Raw genomic sequence first — 16,463 nt, 5'->3', positions numbered from 1 at the left:
AAATTTATCCATACCTGGACCACTGCCTGTTACAAGCGGACAACAAAAGCAAGCTGACAACAGATTTACAAAGGGTCATTTACTTGCTACAAGCCCTGGGATACACAGTCAGTTTTCAAAAGTCAAGGCTGATACCATCCCAGACAAGAACTTTCTTGGGCACGGAATTGGAAACAGTAAAACAGATGGCATTCCTAACTGCAGAAAAACAAAAAGAACTCCCTCTTTACTTCTTAGCATTAACAAAGCAGAACAAACTAACAGCAAGAAAAGTTCTGCAGGCCTTGGGCTTCATGGCATCATGCATAATCTTGGTCCCACATGCCAGACTGCATATGAGAAAGTTACAGTGGTACCTAAAGAATTTATGGTCTCAACACAGGCACAGCTTAGAAACAGAAATACCACTAATCCCATGCTTAAAACAGGAGTTCCTATGGTGGGCTCGGGCATGCCAGTCAAACCCAGGCTTGCCCTTCCACAACTTTCGAGCAAACCAAACCATCACAACAGATGCCTCAGACCTAGGATGGGGCGCACACATGCTGGACAAATGCGTACAAGGACTGTGGACTCAGGACCAGCTGCACCTACACATAAACCAAAAAGAAATGCTGGCAGTAAAACTGGCAATCCAAAAATTCAGACCATTCCTCAAAGAAGGCCATTTGATGATAAGGACAGACAACACCACAGTCATGTGGCACATCAACAAACAGGGAGGCACTCATTCTTACCCCCTATGCAGAATGACTTTGGACCTTTGGAATCTGGCTCTCAGCTACAACATCCAGTTACAGGCAATATTTGTACCGGGAAAAGAGAACACCCTAGCAGACATTTTAAGCAGAACCACCTCGGATGCTCACGAATGGATGCTACACCCGGACATCTTCAAGGCCATCACAAAGAAATGGGGAATTCCACAGATAGATCTATTCGCTTCCCCACAAAATCACCAGCTCAAAAAATTCTGCACAAGGACATTCCACCCACTTGCATGGAAGGTGGACTCTCTATCCTTCAGCTGGAAAGGCCTGACAGCATATGCATTCCCACCTCTTCCCTTGATGCACAAGGTACTACTGAAAATCAAAGAGGAACGTCCAAGGATAATTCTGATAGCTCCGAACTGGCCAAGACAACACTGGTACCCATTGCTGAGGAGCATGTCTCGGGAGAAAATGTGGTCAATACCCCTGATGCCTCTGATGTTAACTCAGAACAACTACAACATCATACATCCAAGCCTAAAAACCTTGCAATGACTGCCTGGAACATCACATAGCAGTAACTAACCCAGACCTTTCACAAAGGGTTAAAGACATTATCCTTGAAGCCCGCAGACCTTCAACAAGAAGGAACTATGCAGGAAAATGGAAAAGGTTCGTCATTTGGAGTACTGAAAGAGGAAAAGATGTGTCGAACATAGATATTGCTAACATTCTGGAGTACTTGGCAGAGCTTCTACATACAGGCCTGTCCTATTCCTCCATCAAGATACATGCATCAGCTATTTCAGCAGAATACAGCTTTGATCCTCCTGTCTTTTCACATCCTCTACTCAGACAGTTTCTCAGAGGGATCAAGAATGTAAAACCTCCTAGGAAACCACCATTACCAGCATGGGACTTGAATTTTGTACTAGAAAAGTTGACACTCCCTCCGTTTGAACCAGCAGCAACAGCAGATCTACAACACCTGTCATGGAAAACTGCTTTCCTACTGGCTATTACCTCAGCAAGGAGGGTTTCGGAACTACAGGCCTTAATGGCAGTGCAACCCTTCCTAATCTTCCATCAAGATAGGGTGTCCATGAGAACTAATCCTACATTTATGCCTAAGGTGGTATCCAGAGTGTCTTTGAACCATGCAATCCACCTACCTACCTTCTTTCCCAATCCACAAAACAGAGGTGAAAGAATAATGCATACCTTGGATGTACATAGACAGTTACGCTACTACCTGGACAGAACCAAAGGTAACAGAAAAACTGACCAGCTCTTTGTAGCCTATGCAACAGGAAGGGAAGGAAAAGCAATTTCCAAACAGACAATCTCCAAATGGATAGGAAATTGCATAAGATTCTGTTACTCCTACCATGGGAAACCAATTCCACAGAACATAAGACCTCATTCTACAAGGGCCACAGCCACTACCACAGCCTTCTTAAGAGGAGTGGCAACCAAGGACATTATTGAGGCTGCTACTTGGACCTCCGTGCATACATTTGCCAAGCATTACAATTTACCTCTATATTCTAGATCCCGAGCAGGGTTTGCCACTGCTGTACTGCAAGGGATCCTGACTACACCATAATTATTATTCCTCCTCCCCTAGTTTGGCTATGGTATTCTACCCATTTGTTATGACTGCAGATGCATCCATGAAGGACATAGTACAGTTTTGTACCTACCATAAATGTAGATGTCCGAACTGGATAGCATCTGCAGTCAGGATTACCCTCCCTCCTTCCCCTCTGCGGTACTCCTAGGGTATTTACCCTCCTAATAGCTAGCTGGGGGGGGGGGTCTCTTATGGTGTATTTGTTTGTATATATGTACATACATGTTTATTTTTTGTGTTTGCCTTCTACTATTTTGGAAACATTGGCATTTATCCAAAATTTAGCTTTCCAAGAGGGCAATTGGCATCTGGGGCAAGAAACACTGAGGAAAATGGCGTCGGCTGATGCCTTTATACCCGAGGACCAGCAGAGATGACGTCGGGTGAAGCGCGACATCAGCCGAAGCCGGACCCAGACTTTGGAATCCGGCCGACCGAGGGGCTGCCTGACGACAGGACAACCCATTTGTTATGACTGCAGATGCTATCCAGTTCGGACATCTACATTTATGGTAGGTACAAAACTGTACTTTTTGCTTCCTGAAATAATAGGCCTAAAGGGAGGGTGTGTTAAATTTTTATGGACTTTGGGGATACCAACAATCATGGCTAAAATAGGATATTCCACCTTTAAAAATTCGAATGTCTCAAAGCTAATCCTATTGTCCAACAAATATTCCTCCAATGCTAGATCAATACGCTTATGACCTATATTAATTTCGTTAAGAGAAATAGCATCGTAATTCCCTGATTGATACAAAATGTGATATATTTCGTTGATGTAGTCCATTTTATTAAATACAACAATCCCTCCCCCTTTGTCTGGTTTCATTAACCTGACCTCTTTGTTGTTCACAAACTTCCATAGGCACTTGTATTCATCCTCTGTCAAATTTGCCTGTGTACCCATATTGTTGTTATTCTCAGCCTTAAAATTATTTCTGAAACTATATATGTCATTACAAATCATTTTCTCAAAGTTAGCCACTTTTGTATTGCTTGGAGGTATACAAGTGCTCCTCTTTTTAAGACCTTTGGATACCATATTGGTATTTTCACCATTATTTTGTCCAAATTGTATGGCTAAATTTAGCCTCCTACAGTATAATTTCACTTCTACAATTGTGTCCACCAGGTAGAAACCAACGGTAGGAATAAATTTCATGCCTTTTGAGAACACACTGAAAAATTCTTCAGTTATCTCAAGGTTGGTATAATTAAACACATTGAACCCTTGTTTGGAATAAATAATATTGCTTCCAATACTGTCATATGTTTCATTTATACCAGCTACCACTTCCTGATGATTATCTGTATGTCTAGATTCATTATTGTGTTCAAAACCTGGTAAATAGGGATATTCAATGCCATGGTCAAATGGTTCATTAACATGTTCTATGTTTGTGGTGTCAACACCACACATAATATTCAAGGGTCTAATCATCTCATTCTCCTATTCCTTGTTGCATATGTGTTTTTTGATGGTGGGTAAAACCTGCCCCCTTGAAAATTCACATCTCCATCCAAATTCCTGTGTTCATTATGAACATCCCTATCATAGTCCTTGGTCATATGGTTCTTTGGCCAAATGTAAGCCCTTTGATTGTCATATTGATCAACATCACGAACTATTTTCCTTTGTTTCCTTTCGTAAATTAAGGTTGCTTTGCGGTTGGCATCTATAAACTGCTTATCGTACAAGTCATTCCATTGACTAAACATGTCATTATTAATAATGTCCACATTTAATTTATCCACCTCATGTATTAAACTAGACAGTTTATCATAATTTTTCTATAATCAAAACCAAAACTATCAAACAGTTTATTGAACTCCACTATAGTATCATGTTAATGCAGTTAGTTACTTACACTTTAGTAAATTGTCCAAACAGTGTGTAGTCCATCATGGTAGAATAGAAACCATAGGCTTCAAAATAGCCAGAGAAACAGAAGGCAGCTGTAGTGATGGCATTCTTTGGCCAGATGTTTCCCTCTCATCTGTCTTAGTACTGTCTCATTGTCTTACAAGATCACATGGGACTTGTCTGGGCATCAGAAGATACAGAAGTAAGGGGTGGAAGATGACACACCTTACTACCAGAGTGATGCTATGCAATGCAGTGTTGTGCCATTAGTGGTAAATGGCCTTAGCTAAGTGGTGTGTGTATCTGTATAAATACAGTGCCGTTAGTGGTAACTGGCTTTGGCGAAGTAGTACTTGTATCTGTATAAAGCAACTTTTATTGCCATTGCCCATTCATAGAGAATGTCTTTAACTAGGTTAAGTCTAATCTGGATATGTATATTGTATGGAGCTGCTTTTGCTAAACCAGTGGCATCTGGGGGCATGAATAAATATCAAAGGTAGAAAAGGGACAAAATCGTTTCACTTTCCCTTTGATGAATGTTGCTGTCATAAAACAAGTTTCCAGTATTCCTTTATCCTGATTACATGGTCATCTGCATATCTAATCACTCCCACACCACACCATCATCCAGTCCCAACTGCAGTCCGACCAGCTCCCCCTTCAGCAATGGCTTGTTAAACACAACTTCTTTTGAACCCCTCCAAACACAACACATTGCTTTTTAGAACACATTAAAGACTTTGTAACTGTCCAAACAACATCATTATTTCAGACCTAAACAATTCTGTCATTAAAATTACTTTTTCCTTCAAATATGCCATTCTCTGGCATGACCATTCACTTAACTTTCACATTCACATAAGTAAACACTGTCAAAACATAACTCCCTTCTTCTGTACCAGAAAAAAATCTCTCCTTTCCACTCTACCCAAGCCAGGTGTGCTATCAGTAAAGGTATACTTCTGTCCCAGTTTGAGTGCACTGTCCATTATTGCTTCTGCATCCAAACAAAACTCTAACACTCTCTAAATAATTTCCAACTCCATTTGTTGATTCAGCTCTCAGTCCACCCTCACTGAGAGCACCACTGCTTCACTTTTAGGAGAGCAGGATGGCTCCTTGTTCAGCAAAAAGCTAAAGTGCTACTAGTTACTCGACACTTTAAACTTCTGTGATTAGCAAGCTTTGCTCCTTTGTCAGCCAAACTCCATGAAAAAACATAATCTATGTTGCCACTCACAAACTACATTCATGTCTCAACCACAAGATCCTCTCTCCTCTCCACATGACATGCTTTTTGATCTCAGCCCATCCCTGTGGCAGTCTGTCCCTCCAGTTATTAGAGAAAACTGCAACCTAGACACATTCGGAAATGATCTTAAAGTCTACCTTAAACTTCAGGCTATGTGCTCTTGTCACCCTAAAGGTCACATCACTTAATTCTTGCACTCTTGTCTGCCTTACCCTCCCTCCTCTCCATATACCTACTCATCCTGTGTACATATGTGAATACGTTAATCCCCTCTTTTACTTTTATAAGCTTTATATATTATTCCCCTGTTGCTGTCTTGTAAAGAGTTCAGTACTGCATGTTTATTGTTTTTCATTGTAATTTCTGGATGCTTCCTTTCTTTGTTTTATTACCACTATCTTATATTTTAGTCTTGTCAGTGTTTTTTCTTTTGTACTTTTTTTATTTAAGTGGCATGGTTGTTGTATTTTTTTGTGAAAAAAAATTTTTTAAACCCTGGATGATGATCTTCGTGTTTCATTGTTGCAGTTCTGACTTGTGGGATTTCCTGCTGTGGAAGCCCTTGGCCAGCCCGACTACCAGAGTAAAAATCTCCCTCCTCTAAAGGCTGGCGGATGCCCTACCCTGACGTCAGTACGCTTGGTTATAAAGGGAGCCAGCAGACACCATGACATCAGTCTTTTCTTGCTGTCGGAGTCTGAAGCACTGTTTTATTGCGTTCGTCGGTCCGCACCAGAGAGAAGTCTTCTAAAGCTAAGTACCCCGTTGGGGAACTCTTTTTCTTGCTTTAACTCATGTTAGATAAGGCTAACAGTGGTCTCCAGTGTGGTAAGCAAATCCAACACAGAGATTTTCATACATTGTATCACCTGTCTAGGCCTGGATCAGGACGTCCCTAGTTGCTGATGTTCTTCATCTCACATTGCTGCAGTCCTTACATATGGGTAGTCCGCTGTCCTCGGTCGGCCCGAATACCAAAGTATTAGGCTGACGTCGGTCAAGGCGCTTAAAACTGACATCAGGACGTCAGGGTACAAAAGCGCATGACCGACGTCATTTCCTCAGTCTTTTTTGCCGCATGGTCCGATGCAGAAGCATCGTTGCAAGTGCCGTTCGGCGTTCTGAAATTTTTCGAATTCGGAGTTTCAGACCGAATCCAAGTTGGCTAAGTACCCCGTTGGGGATTATTTTGTTTTTTCTTGCCTCAGTGTTTTACGGATGTCAGAAAAAGTGAATAACTGTATTTCTTGTGGGAAACAGATACCGCATAGGGATTATCATTCTTTGTGTATTCCTTGTTTGGGGCCTGAGCACGACGTTGTTGGGTGTCGCTTTTGTGCTAGGTTCAATAAACGCACTATTCAGCGAAGGTTAGATCGGGCTAGGCTGGTCTTTGGGAAGCGCTGCAATTATAATATGCCGTCGGATTCGCCGGCCGCTTCTCTAAGAAGCGCAAAGACAAAGCAGTTAAAGCCAGGCAAGATGAGTCGTCCGTTCCGGACGCCGGTTCTTTAGAGGCTTCAGTGGAACCGGTGGTTCCGACGGAGACTTCTCTGGAGTCTCAGGGGGAGACTTTGATTTTGCAGGAGGTGGTCTCTCAGGAGGCAGGTCAGGCTGAAGGGGCTTCTCAAGTTACTGTACTCCCCTCCCTTCCGAGGGTGGTTAGGCCTTCTCCTTCTGTTTCCAAGGCTTCTCCCAGAGGCAGGCCAGTTTTAGCTTCTGTTGGTGTCACTCCTAGTTCAGCAGGGTCTGTGCCTAAGAAGCACATGCTTAAAATGGCAGAAGATTTGATTTCTCTGATTAGAGGTTCTATGCCCCCTCCTGATAAGAGGCCTAGGGTGGAGCCAGAGTTGGGAAGTTTTGAGCAGGCTTCGGATGTTTCAGAGTCTTCAGCTGAAGACGTGCAGGAGTACTCTCCTTATTCTGATTCTGATGCAGATGATTCCACTCCTTCTGCTTCTCCTCCAGAGGATTTTTCTTTTTCAGAGACACTTCATTCTATGAGGGAACATTTTAAGTGGGAAGGTCAGGACTTCTCTGATTCTAGGAAAAGGCTTAGGGAGTTTTTGCTGTTACCCCAGCATAGGCCCTTGGCTATACCCCCTGTTCTGGATGTTGTGGAACATGTGTTTGCAGAGGCTTCACTTAATCCTGATTCTCTGCCTCCTGTGCCTGTTAAACCGGATAGGTATTACAGGGTGCCTGAGGCTCATAAATATCTTTATAAGAGTCCTAGGGCGGACCCAGACACTATTAGTCAGGGACCTAAGGGTGTCAAGGCCTCTGTTGTAAAAAATCCGGTTCCTCTAGATAAAGAAGCCAGAGCTTTGGATAGATGGGGAAAGAAGGTCTATACATCTTCTACCTTAGCTATGAGGGCTTTGAATTGCCAGTTTCATATGTTGAAATATCAAAACTTTCTTCTTTCTCAATTGAAGTCTAAGGTGGATGCTCTGGCGGAAGGCATTGAGTGTAAAGAATTGCAAGATTTGGTGCATGTCTCTGAACAGGTGGGTAAGCATTCATTACAGTGTGGTTTTGATGCTGTGCAGGCCTCGTCTAGGGTGGCTGCCACTGGCTCAGTTCTTCGCAGGCACGCCTGGTTGAAGGATCAGAATTTATCTGACCATGTTAAGACAAGGATTTTGGATGCTCCTTTGCAGTCTGATGTGTTGTTTGGTTCACCTGTGGAGTCAGTCTTGAAGAAAATGGAAGACAAGGCTAAGTCTATGCAGGCTGTTAAAGATTTTTTGCAAGTTTAGCCTCCGAAGTTTAGTAGGAATTGGCCTGCTAAGGGGTGGACGTATCCTTCTTATGATTCTCAGTCTAGGGGTAGATCTAGGCGTGGTAGGGGCAGAGCTCAGAGTTCTTTCAGGCCTAGAACAGGGAGTTCACCTGCACAATCTTCGGGTGAGGGCAGGGGCCAGTCCTTTCGTAAACAGGCCCAATGACCTACTTTTTCAGCTGCCAGATCCTTCTTGCCTGGCAGCACCTTTGGGAGGAAGGTTAGCACTCTTCAAGGAAAATTGGATGTTGATTACCCAAGACAAATGGGTATTGGATATCATACACCAGGGTTACAAGTTTTATTTCCATACCTTGCCTCCTTTCAAAGGCATGCCGGACATTCCTCCTCAGCAAAGACTAGAGGCTCGCAAACAAATTTCTCTACTACTTCAAATAGGGGCCATACAACCGATCCCTCTGCCAGAAGTGGGCCTAGGATTTTATTCTCGCCTGTTTCTAGTACCAAAGAAAGGAAACACGTGGAGACCAATTTTGGATTTATCCATCCTCAACACATATCTGGACATTCCCAAGTTCAAAATGTTAACGTTACAACAGCTTTTACCTCTGCTGGGCAAAGATCACTGGATGGTGACTCTGGATCTCAAGGAGACTTACCTTCATGTTCCTATCAGGCCCAGTTGCAGGAAGTATCTGCGTTTTCGGGCTGGGACTTCACATTATCAGTTCTCTGCATTGCCCTTTGGCTTATCTACTGCGCCCAGAGTGTTCACGAAGGTTCTGGCTCCAGTGGTAGCTTTCTTCAGGCTAAGAGGAATACAGATCTATCCTTATTTGGACGATTGCCTGATACTGGCCCAAGAAAAGGCGAACTTCTTCATCATTTACAGTATGTGATGGCAGTGTTAAGATGCCTGGGGTATTCTGTGAGCGAAATAAAGTCCAGTCTAGTACCCTCTCAGGACATGTGCTTTCTGGGTGTGAGACTGAATACAGCATCCCAGATGGCCTTTTGACCCCGGACAAACAAAAGAATCTTTCTCTTTACTTCCACCAGTTGTCTCATCAGTCCAGGCTGACTGCAAGGACAGTCCTTCAAGCCTTGGGGTTCATGGCATCTTGTATTCTGGTACTTCCCAATGCCAAACTGCATATGAGGAAGCTACAATGGTATCTTAAGAATGTATGGACACAGCACTGCCAAGATTTGGACACTGTCATTCAAATAATACCTTGCATTCAAAAGGAATTTTTGTGGTGGGCTCAGGAATGTCACCTAAACAAGGGACTCTCTGTGACCCAGCCAGAGGCGAGTCAGATTTTAACGACGGATGCCTCAGACAAAGCTTGGGGAGCTCATCTAAATGGAAAATGGGTACAAGACACGTGGCCTGCCAGACTTCAACATCTACATATCAACTTGAAGGAGATGTTAGCAGTCCAATTTGCATTGATAGCTTTCAAGGATTTACTTCTTCCAGGGCAGGTGTTGATTCAAACAGACAACACAACTGTCATGTGGTACATCAACAAGCAAGGGGAACGATTCTTATCCTCTATGCAGACAAGCAATGATTTTGTGGGAGACTGCTCTCAGTTTACAGCTAAATCTTCAGGCAAGGTTTCTGCCAGGAGCACAGAACTCCTTAGCAGATGTGTTGAGCAGACAAATTATGGATCCCCACGAGTGGAAATTGGATCCTCATGTATTTCAGAGATTGACAGTGTTATGGGGAACTCCAGACGTAGATCTGTTCGCTTCTCCACTAAATTACCAGCTGCCAAAGTTTTGCACAAAAAGGTTTCATCCCTCAGCTTGGAAAGTGGATGCTCTCTCATTCAATTGGAGCTATCTTCACGTGTATGCCTTTCCACCTCTGCCTCTCCTCCCAAAGGTACTGCTGAAGGTCAGACAGGACAAGCCAAACATGATTTTAATAGCTCCAGATTGGCCTCGACAGCACTGGTACCCATTACTGAGAAGTCTGGTACAGGAGCCTCCTTGGCCTTTGCCTTTGATTCCTCACCTGCTGTCTCAGGAGAACAGTCATTTACTCAATGTCAAACTTCATTCTCTACATCTGACAGCCTGGCATATTCTGTTTTAAACCCTGGAGGGTCTCAGCTTCCACAACAAGTTTTGAATGTTATTTTGGAGGCCAGAAGGCCTAGTACAAGGAAAGTTTACGCAGATAAATGGAGGAGATTTTTATTTTGGAGTACAGCAAAGGACTTTGATGTTTCTAAACCCAATTTAAGTGTTGCGCTTCAATACCTTACTGAGTTATTGGACAAAGGTTTGTCCTTCTCCTCTATAAAGGTTCATGCTGCAGCAATTTCTGCTCACTATGACTGTGACCCACCATTATTTTCTCAGCCTTTGTTTAAGCAATTCCTTAGAGGGGCAAAGATCATAAGACCCCCACGTAGAGCTCCTACTCCTGCTTGGGATCTCAGTTTTGTGTTGGAGAAACTCACTCTACAACCTTTTGAGCCTGTAGCATCGGCAGAGTTGAAATATTTATCTTGGAAGACTGCTTTTTTGTTGGCCATTACCTCTGCGAGAAGGGTTTCTGAATTACAGGCCCTTATGGCAGTTGAGCCTTTCTTAATTTTCCACAAGGATAGGGTGTCTTTGCGTACTAACCCTTCTTTTATGCCTAAAGTGGTTTCTAGTGTGGCTTTAAACCAAACTATTCATTTGCCTACTTTTTATGCAAACCCCCAAAATAAAGGGGAAAGGATTTTGCACACTTTGGATATACACAGACAGTTGCGATATTATTTGAGCAGAACTAAAGGGTTCAGGCAGTCTCAGCAGTTGTTTGTTTCTTTTGCTTTGGGTTCTCAGGGCAAACCTGTTTCAAAACAAACTATTTCTAAGTGGATTGGTTTTTGTATTGCTTTCTTCTTCAATTTTGTGTTGGAGAAATGTTATTCCCATCATGGTAAGGAGATTCCAGCTGGGATTAGGCCTCATTCCACTAGGGCTACTGCCACTTCTACAGCTTTTTTAAGGGGGGTGGCTACTAAAGATATTTTGGAAGCAGCTACTTGGAGTTCAGTGCATACTTTCTCTAAGCATTACCACCTTCCACTTTACTCTAAATCTAGGGCTGGATTTGCAACTGCAATTTTACAAGGCATGTTGGCAGCTCCTAATGCTTTATAGTTTTGCCATCCTCCCTTACCTCTGCTTTGGGATTCTACCCATATGTAAGGACTGCAGCAATGTGAGATGAAGAACATAGTACAGTTTTGTACCTACCATAAATGTAGATGTTCAAGATCCACATTGCTGCAGTCCAATTACCCTCCCTCCTTCCCCTCTGTTGTTGAAGGTGGTGGTGTGGTTTGTGTTGTGCATATTGTAAATATGGTTAGTGCACGGGTGGTTGGTTAGGTTTTGCTGGTTTTTGGCTTTGGCCTTTCTTGTTAGGGCCTTCTGACATCTGGGGCAAGAAAAGACTGAGGAAATGACGTCGGTCATGCGCTTTTGTACCCTGACGTCCTGATGTCAGTTTTAAGCGCCTTGACCGACGTCAGCCTAATACTTTGGTATTCGGGCCGACCGAGGACAGCGGACTACCCATATGTAAGGACTGCAGCAATGTGGATCTTCGAACATCTACATTTATGGTAGGTACAAAACTGTACTTTTTTGCTCCCTTTTCAATTCTAGGGCTATCCGGTATAGGGCCGAAATCTTAGCTAGGCATCTTAGTCTGCCTTCTTCTTTGTATCATTCCATGGTATCTTCCAGTCGCCCTGAGGTTGAGCTCCCTAAGCATAAGAAGGACAAGGAAAAAAGACCCAAGCTTAGAGCCTTGGACAACAGCCATTCACCGTCTGCCAGCTGCCTAAGGATAGTTATCTCTGAGGAAGGTAAGGCACTTTCGCAACTCTCCTATGTAACTAAGGTGGTGAGCAGGCCTTTGTTGAGGCCCTTATGGAATCTGACATTGTGTTGGGTCCATCAGCTTCTACACAGGCCTTAGCTTTCAGTTCGTCAGTCGGGTCCAGATTCGCTCAACAGATCTCAGCTTCAGATGAGCAGTCATGTACCGGCGATGTTCTTCGAGGCATCAGCCTGCATGAGATCTGCCTGGCATCAGGATTTTGAACGTACCTAGACCCAAGGCGAAAGCTACTTCTAAGCATGGTTCTACCGGCTACCATCCAGCAGGTTATCAGCAAGACCTGGTTAGATTAGCGGAGGACCTTATCTCCTTAGTTAGAGCTAGGTAACCCCCTTTGGAGTCTTCCCCAGAGAAAAGGAAGAGGGTTCCTACCCCTGAAGTTTTCTCTTAATCTCCTGGTTCATATGAGGATTCTGTCAAGGAGAAGTCTGTCTTTGAGGTGAGACTCTTATTTACTACTTCTGAAGATTCAGATTCTGAGAAGAATTTGCCTTCAGCTTCAAATCCTGAAGACATCACTTTTGAGGAAACCTTCCATGCCATGAGGGAACATTTCCAGTGGGAGGCACAGGAATGCCCACAATCTAAAATGAGGGTTAGGGAGTTCTTTAACCTCCCGGAACACAAACCTTTGGTTATTCCTCCTGTATTGGAGGTGGTAGAGGATGTTTTTTATGGACTGTTCCCTGAATCCAGATTCTCTACCTCCAGCCCATTGAAAACCAGACAGGTTTTACAGGGTACTGGACTCACATAAATACCTCTTCAAAAAACATCTCTGCTGACCCAGAGTTTGTCTCTTCATGTCCCAAGGGGGCAAGAGTCAGCTCTACTGACAAAGAAAGCAGAGCACTTGATAGGTTTGGTGTTTAAAAAAATAAATAAAAAAGGTTTGGTTAAAAAAACACTTATGCTACCCTATCCATGAGGGCTCTTAATTTCCAGTTTCTTATGATAAAATACCAACAAAGTATTTTAGGTAAAATGAAGCAAAAGATATCCTTCCTGGAGGACAAGAACATTTTTAAGGAATTGTTGGACCTTTGCCATTCCAGCTCCCAGGTGACTAGACAGTCATTACACTGCAGCTATGATGCTATGGAGGCCTCTAGTCAAGCTGCTTTGTCTGTCATTAGAAGGCTTGCTTGGCTTATGGAAGAGACCCTTCCAGACTATGTCAAATCCAAACTTTAAGATGCACCCTTGGATAAGGACGTCCTTTTTGAGCCAAAGGCTGAGGCTGATGGAAGGAAAAGGAAAATCTGTACAAACAAGGACTTCCTCCTAGGTTTAGTAGAAACTTTCCCATTGAACACTGGTCCTTTCCCTCTCAGTCAGAAAGTGGCCAGAGGAAGCCTAGAAGGGAAAGGCGTCAAAGGCATCATCAGTCACAAAGACCCAGGCAGGGGAGTTCTAGGCCACAGGGCCCTGTCATAGAGCAGCAATGACCCTTCCTTTCCTTTACCCGCCCTTCCCTCACCCTCTCCAGAAAAGATAAGTGGAAGACTAGAAGTAAGGCTATTCCTTTTCAAAGAAAACTGGTCCCTCATTACTTCAGACAAGTGGGGTCTAAAAGATTTCTCAGACGGTTTCAAGCTCACTTTCAAAGAGCCATTAAGATACTCAGATTAATCACATTTTCCACAAAATCAAGGAGCAGAGGCCCTTTCTCAGATTCACAACCTGTGCTCACAGGGCTCAGTGGAACCAGTACCAGGTCATCAAATAGGGAATGAGTTATATTCCAGGTTGTTCCTGGTTCCCAGAAAGGAAGACTTTGGTGCCCTATTCTAGGCCTGTCCACCCTCAATTAGTCCCTGCTGGTACCAAAATTCAAAATGTTCACTCTTCAAAAACTTCTTCCTTTGATAGCCCCTCAGGCCTTAATGGTCATCTTAGACCTAAAAGATGCTTACTTGCACATTCCTGTAGATGAATCTTGCTGAACATTTCTTCGTTTCAGAGCAGGTACCAGTCACTTTCAATTCTCTGCACTGCCCTTTGGCTTGCTTACTGCTCCCATGGTCTTCACAAAGTGTATAGCTCCTGTGATCACCTTCTGCAGAACAACAGGGATCCAGAATTACCCGTCTAGAACTGCCTCATTCAAGCCACAAGTCTGTTAAAGCTCCTCAAGGATCTGGCCTTCCACTTAGAACCTCCTCAGCTCCTTGGGGTTTACCATAAATCTTTGCAAATCCAACACAGACCCATCCACCAGGATAGTTTTCCTGGGGGCTCTTCTGGATTCCTCCCTTCAAAAGGCCTTCCTCCTTCTAGAAAAGGTCTTCTTGACTCAGTACTTCCAAAGCATTATGCAGGGATAATGCCTCTCAGCCAGGGAATTTCTCTGAGCATTAGGCTACATGGCATCTTGTATCTTCATGATCCATCTGGGCAGGCTACACATGAGGAAGCTACAGTGGTACCTCAAGAATCTGTGGTGTCAGCACTTTCACAGTCCCTAGAGACAGAAATTGAATTGATACCTTGTCTGAAGAAGGAATTTGCATGGTGAACATGGGCATGTCCTCAAAACCTGGATCTCCCCTTCAGGTTCATCCCTAAGGGCCAAACTTTAACCACAGGTGCTTCAGAGACTGCCTTGGGGGGGGGGGGGGGGGCTCATTTTTAACACTTTCAGTCCCAGGGCATATGGGAAGATCATTTCAGACTCAAGCACATAAAGTGGTAAGAACTGATGGCAGTGCAAAAGGGCCTAGTGGCTGTCAAAGATGAGTGGAAACCAGGGGTCCTGCCTCTCAAAACAGACAACACCACAATCATGTGGTACATAAACAAACAAGGTGGCACCCACTCTTACCCTCTTTGTCAACTAGCGATGCAGGTCTTGGAGAACGCTCACTCTCTGGGGTTGCACCTTATGGCACAGTACTCAGAACACTCTAGCAGAGCATCTCAGCAGGAACTTGATGAGTCTCCATGAGTGGCATCTGCATTGGGAAATACTTCTCAGCATAGTTCAGAAATGTGGATCCCCACAGATAGACCTCTATGCCATCAAAAAAAATGCTCAACTGAAAAGATTCTGTTCCAGGAGCAAACTACCCACAGTCTGGAGGACAGATGCTTTCCCCTTCCTTTGGAGCCACCTGTTATTTTATGCATTTTCTCCCCTGCCTCTTTTTCTAAGGGTCCTCCTTAAAATCAGAGAAGAAGGCCCAAGGGTCATCTTGATAGTCCCAGACTTGCCCAGGCAGCACTGGTATCGTCTGCTACTAAGTTTATCCAACAAAAATCCATGGCGTTTACCTCAGAGTGTGGACTTTGACTCAGGAGAAGGGGAGGTTTGTACATCCCAACCTACAGGCTGTCAAACTCTCAGCCTGAATAATTCTCCAAAATACTACTGTGACCATACCCTAAGCAGACAAGTTCAAAACATTCTCAAAGAGGCTATAAGGCCTAGTACTAGGAAATCATACTTGGTCAAGTGGAAAAGATTCTCCATTTGGTGTCAGCAGCAAGACCTCAGTCCTAACTCAGCCAGCATCTCTGCCATTTCAGATTACCTGACTACCCTGGTAGACAGGTGTCTATCCTTTTCTTCCATCAAAATTCACACCTCTGCCATCTCAGCCCACAACTCTACTCTTCCTCCTAACTTTTCCCACCCCCGGATAAAACAATTCTTTAGGGGAGTGGTTAACATCAAAGCTCCCAGGAGACAACCCACACCTCCATGGGACCTCAGTTTTGTTCTAGAAAAATTGATGCTACCCCCCCCCCCCCATACAGGCAGCTTTTGCTGATTTAAAAATTTAACCTGGAAGACTGTCCTTTTACTGGCTATCACCTCAACTAGGAGGGTTTGGCTGCAAGCCATACACTTGCCCACCTTCTTCCCCAAGCCTGGATGTGCACAGACAACTTCGCTACTATCTTCACAGAGCTAAATCTTTCAGAAAATCAGACCAACTCTTTGTGTCTTTTGCTATTGGCTCTGAAGGGAAACCAGTCTTCAGACAGGTTATCTCCAAGTGGATCTCTCACTGTATTTCATTTTGTTATGGCCAAAATGGTAAAAAGCCTCCCAAAACTGTAAAGACTCACTGTTCTAGGGCCACTTCTACCTCTGTTGCCTTCCTGAAAGGAGTACCTACCAAAGACATTTTGGAAGCTGCTACCTGGTCGTCTGTGCATACCTTTACCAAACACCACCAATTATCAGCTTCTCCAAGTCTGGAGCAGGATTTGCCACTGCCATCTTGCAGGGCATCCTCTCTTCTCCATAATCTACTTTCCACCCTTATTTCAGCTTTGGGAATCATCCCACAAGTCAGGACAGCAACAGTGAAACATAAAG

At 43.8% G+C, this 16,463-nt stretch overlaps 1 protein-coding gene across 3 annotated transcripts in view; it reads left to right on the top strand.

The window, feature by feature from the left end:
• Window positions 1-16,463, top strand: part of EFTUD2 (elongation factor Tu GTP binding domain containing 2) — a 1,111,673-nt gene that overhangs the window by 470,460 nt on the left and 624,750 nt on the right. The gene's annotated exons all lie outside the window — the stretch shown is intronic.

Source organism: Protopterus annectens, chromosome 13.part0 (genome assembly GCF_019279795.1).
Source record: "Protopterus annectens isolate FY-2018-M chromosome 13.part0, PAN1.0, whole genome shotgun sequence".
Lineage (NCBI taxonomy): Eukaryota > Metazoa > Chordata > Ceratodontiformes > Protopteridae > Protopterus > Protopterus annectens.
This window is presented reverse-complemented; position numbering and strand designations above follow the sequence as displayed.